The following is a 6000-nucleotide window of genomic DNA, read 5'->3' on the forward strand; positions in this document are numbered from 1 at the left end:
CATCGGCTCACAGAGTCTCTGAGCTGGCGGCCTTGCAATTTGAGCCTCCTTATTTGGTCTTTCAAGCTGATAAGGCTGTCCTTCGCACTGGTTTGGAATTTCTTCCCAAAGTTGTGTCTAACCGTAACATTAATCAGGAAATAATGGTTCCTTCTTTGTGTCCTAATCCCTCTTCTCCTAAGGAAAGGTTACTTCATAATTTGGACGTAGTTCGAGCCTTAAAGTTTTATCTTCAGGCTATAAAGGATTTCAGACTATCTACATCTCTTTTTGTGGTGTATGCAGGGAAGCGCACGGGGCAGAAAGCCTCTTCAACTTCTTTGTCCTTTTGGTTGAATGGCATGATTCGCTTAGCCTATGAGCCACCTCAGAGGATCACGGCTCATTGGACTAGAGCTGTGGCTGCTTCTTAGGCCTTCAAGAATGAGGCCTCTATGGAGCAGATTTGTAAGGAGGCTACCTGGTCCTCCTTACATACTTTTGCAAGTTGAAGTTTTTGCTTCGGCGGTAGTAGTTTTTGGGAGAAAAGTTTTACAGGCTGTGGTGCCCTTAGATTAGGGTCCATCTTCTTTTTGCCCTCCCATTTTTCATTCAGTGTCCTCTAGAGCTTGGGTATTTGTTCCCACAAGTAATGAATGAAGCCGTGGACTCTCCTCTCCTTTAGATGGAAAACATAAATTATGCTTACCTGATAATTTTATTTCCATTGTGAGGAGGAGAGTGCAAGGTTCCCACCCGTTGCTCCAATGGTCGGACCTAAATTTAGTTTTGTTCTTCTGGCATCATTTATACACTGATATTTCTTCTACTGTTCCTTGTTCCCTCTGCAAAATAAATGAGGGATGAGAGAAGTGGGGGAGGTATTTAAGCCTTTGGCTGGGGTGTCTTTACCTCCTCCTGGTGGCCAGGTTCTTAATTCCCACAAGTAATGAATGAAGCCGTGGACTCTCCTCCCTACGATGGAAATAAAATTATCAGGTAAGCATAACTTATGTTTTTTGCAAAATGAGCAATAGACATTCTCCATGTAGCTAAAGCCCTCAGGGTGACAAGAGAGCTAAGATGTTGGCAACATGGGTTGCATTCTGCCTTTTCTGAGCATGGCATATCTGACTCCCTCTTTATCTAGGCCATTCAATTAATAGTGAACCAGCTCATGTTATTCTAGAAGTTTTATGACATCAAGCTATATAAACCTTCCTGTAGAGACCACAGACTCCCTGTGGGGCAGTGACAGTAAGTAATGGACACTGCACAAATGAAGTTTAAAAAAAAGATTTAAAAAGTTAAAAATTATTAATACATATTTCAAAGATTTATATTACAAATAAGCCACTGCTTAGTGTTTTTTATTACAAGAAAGAAACAGACTGTTTCATATCCATTTAACTTTTTCTATGTAGTCTTCTAATTGATAAGGTAGCAGGAAAGACTAATGAAGACTTCACCCTCCCTTTTATCTATTAGTAAAATTGTGTATTGGTGTTGAAGGGAAACAATTTCAGGACAAAAGGAAAAATAAGCATATCTGCTGTCCATAAACATGGCTGAACAATCCAATGCATGCTTTAAAGGCAATAAAGGGGACTTTTCTTTTTTATAGTAGTAGGCGTTTAAATATTTTTTTTGTATAAAAAGTTTAATTTCTACGATTGAAACTAATGATTTGCTTCATTTTCTCAAACTCAAAAAAGTTCTCATTGTACAAACCAGGATTATTTTTTCACAATAAACAGAAAAAAATCTATAATGAACAATTTTACAGTATAATTCATATATGTTGGCGCTCTACAAATAACCGATAATAATAATAATAATATACATTACACATCATATACACTTACTATATACCCATAATGCCCCAGCTCAAATAGATTAAACAATAATGTCACATTTATTCTTAAAAAAATACCATGGATTTCACAAACTCTATAAATATATTGTCACCTCATTACAACACAAAATATTGTATTTTTAAAAAGTTGTCTATTACCCACATATTTCATCTTGATATGTTTTTTAAAAGAAAATAAACAAACACCCCTTCAGCACAAAGCCATGATGTGCTTACGGACAAAATTACTCTAATACAAATATTAAGCACATGCAGGTATTGTACGGAGTCTGCACAATTTGTGTATTTTCACATTTCTATTTGTTCTCATATTTTATAAGACATTACATATAACTGGCCAATTAATAGTTAAATATTTAAATTTCAGGGGCAACCAACAGTGAAGGCCTATAAATAGATAAGAATATAGTCCTAATGAATCTAGTATATTAAGTACATCTAAAATGTCATTAGTGTTTTTTGTCTGTTCTTTGTAAAAAGTATTGTAATATTGTGAAAATAAAACCTAAGAGGGCAATTTTGTAGTTTCTAAAGTTCTGTATAAGCAGTCACAATGACTTTACCAGAGCTTTAATATTAAAGGGACAGTCTAGGCCAAAATAAACTTTCATGATTCAGATAGAGCATGTCATTTTAAACAATTTTCCAATTTACTTTTATCACCAATTTTGCTTTGTTCTCTTGGTATTCTTAGTTGAAAGCTTAACCTAGGAGGTTCATATGCTAATTTCTTAGACCTTGAAGCCCACCTCTTTCAGATTGCATTTTAACAGTTTTTCACCACTAGAGGGTGTTAGTTCACATATTTCATATAGATAACACTGTGCATGTGCACGTGAAGTAATCTGGGAGCAGGCACTGATTGGCTAGACTGCAAGTCTGTCAAAAGAACTGAAAAAAGGGGCAGTTTGCAGAGGCTTAGATACAAGATAATCACAGAGGTTAAAAGTATATTATTATAACTGTGTTGGTTATGCAAAACTGGGAAATGGGTAATAAAGGGATTATCTATCTTTTAAAACAATAAAAATTCTGGTGTAGACTGTCCCTTTAACGTGATTATTTCTCAAGTACAAGGGTTAACGATAAACGTGTAATACATGTAACAATTTAAACATCTTCCCCTTTAATTATATTGTCTCATTTGCTTTGTTCTCTTGGTATCCTCTGCTAAAAATCATAACCAGGTTGACTCAGGAGATGGGTACTAGCTGCTGATTGGTGGGTGCACAAATATACCTCTTATTAGCTTACCAATGTGTTCAGCTAGCTGCCAGTAGTGCATTGCTACTCCTTCAATACAGGGAGTGCAGAATTATTAGGCAAGTTGTATTTTTGAGGATTAATTTTATTATTGAACAACAACCATGTTCTCAATGAACCCAAAAAACTCATTAATATCAAAGCTGAATATTTTTGGAAGTAGTTTTTAGTTTGTTTTTAGTTTTAGCTATTTTAGGGGGATATCTGTGTGTGCAGGTGACTATTACTGTGCATAATTATTAGGCAACTTAACAAAAAATAAATATATACCCATTTCAATTATTTATTTTTACCAGTGAAACCAATATAACATCTCAACATTCACAAATATACATTTCTGACATTCAAAAACAAAACAAAAACAAATCAGTGACCAATATAGCCACCTTTCTTTGCAAGGACACTCAAAAGCCTGCCATCCATGGATTCTGTCAGTGTTTTGATCTGTTCACCATCAACATTGCGTGCAGCAGCAACCACAGCCTCCCAGACACTGTTCAGAGAGGTATACTGTTTTCCCTCCTTGTAAATCTCACATTTGATGATGGACCACAGGTTCTCAATGGGGTTCAGATCATGTGAACAAGGAGGCCATGTCATTAGATTTTCTTCTTTTATACCCTTTCTTGCCAGCCACGCTGTGGAGTACTTGGACGCGTATGATGGAGCATTGTCCTGCATGAAAATCATTTTTTTCTTGAAGGATGCAGACTTCTTCCTTTACCACTGCTTGAAGAAGGTGTCTTCCAGAAACTGGCAGTAGGACTGGGAGTTGAGCTTGACTCCATCCTCAACCCGAAAAGGCCCCACAAGCTCATCTTTGATGATACCAGCCCAAACCAGTACTCCACCTCCACCTTGCTGGCGTCTGAGTCGGACTGGAGCTCTCTGCCCTTTACCAATCCAGCCACGGGCCCATCCATCTGGCCCATCAAGACTCACTCTCATTTCATCAGTCCATAAAACCTTAGAAAAATCAGTCTTGAGATATTTCTTGGCCCAGTCTTGACGTTTCAGCTTGTGTGTCTTGTTCAGTGGTGGTTGTCTTTCAGCCTTTCTTACCTTGGCTATGTCTCTGAGTATTGCACACCTTGTGCTATTGGGCACTCCAGTGATGTTGCAGCTCTGAAATATGGCCAAACTGGTGGCAAGTGGCATCTTGGCAGCTGCACGCTTGACTTTTCTCAGTTCATGGGCAGTTATTTTTCGCCTTGGTTTTTACACACGCTTCTTGCGACCCTGTTGACTATTTTGAATGAAACGCTTGATTGTTCGATGATCACGCTTCAGAAGCTTTGCAATTTTAAGAGTGCTGCATCCCTCTGCAAGATATCTCACTATTTTTTACTTTTCTGAGCCTGTCAAGTCCTTCTTTTGACCCATTTTGCCAAAGGAAAGGAAGTTGCCTAATAATTATGCACACCTGATATAGGGTGTTGATGTCATTAGACCACACCCCTTCTCATTACAGAGATGCACATCACCTAATATGCTTAATTGGTAGTAGGCTTTCGAACCTATACAGCTTGGAGTAAGACAACATGCATAAAGAGGATGATGTGGTCAAAATACTCATTTGCCTAATAATTCTGCACTCCCTGTAAAGTATACATAGAGAATGAAGCAAAATTGATAATAAGTAAATTGCAAAGTTGTTTAAAATTGTATGATTTATCTGAATCATGAAAGAAAAAGTTTGGGTTTATGTCCCTTTAATTTGAAATATTATTAAGCTGTAGCTAGGGTAATGATTCTCAGCTACGAGAACGTTCATATCCTGTAATACACATATCCTTCACATAGCTGGTACCAGCTTTCTTTAAACAATTTCTAAAATACATACTCCCTATTTTGCCATACACTTTGGTGTCTGTCAGGATTGTCAAATGGGTTTCAAAATTATAGGTGTTTTCCAAAACAAAAAGGTGTCTGAGAACCTATGACTGAAACATTTACCATTTGGCAGATCCCTACATCTAGATCATAGCACGTACCTACATTTAATTAGTTATACTTTGCGCATTCATATTTGCCCTGGATTTAGTACTGGAATTTATATATCATCTCTGTGTCTGTCTGTTGTACCCATTACCAAATGGGTGGATTTAATCTAAAAGCTGATTGGTAGCTAACTGACGGGAGAGACTGATATAATTCTTTGTTGAAGAGAATAGAAAAGACTAGGGTTAGTATATATGATTTCACAGAACCACACTCATGGTTGCTATATACAGCCCTGATTATGCAAGGCCAAAGCATACGTAGCTCACCCAATTAATTGTCCATTTCTTATGTACATAAGAGCTCTCTAACTGTACACATCAGACTAGCTAGAAACTCAAGGGTTTGAAAGCCCATCATTTAAACATAACATCAGCACTAGATTTAATCCTACTGCAAAAAAACAATATTTTAAAATCGCAGCATCTTTCACAAACCTATTGAGGTTTTTGTGCCTTTGGTATAACTAAAATATGTTATATAAGCAGAAAACACTGATGAATTCTATGTAAGGTATTGATGGAGAGAATTTAGTAGGTTAGCGCTGCAGCATGTTACTGACTTAAAGGTATACTAAAGTCCAAATTAAACTTTCATGATTCCTATAGTGCATGTCATTTTAATCAACTTTCAATTTAATTTTATTTTCAAATTTGCTTTGTTTTCTTGTTATTCTTAGTTGAAAGCTAAGCCTAGGTAGGCTCATATGCTAATTCCCAAGCCCTTGAAGGACGCCTCTTAGCTGAATGCATTTGACAGTTTTTTTACAGGTAGAGGGCGCTAGTTTATGTGTTTCATATAGATAACACTGCTCATGCACGCAAAGTTTTTTAAGAGTCAGAACTAATTGCCTGAAATGCAAGTCTGTCAAAAGATATGAG

Source organism: Bombina bombina, chromosome 2 (assembly GCF_027579735.1).
Source record: "Bombina bombina isolate aBomBom1 chromosome 2, aBomBom1.pri, whole genome shotgun sequence".
NCBI lineage: Eukaryota > Metazoa > Chordata > Amphibia > Anura > Bombinatoridae > Bombina > Bombina bombina.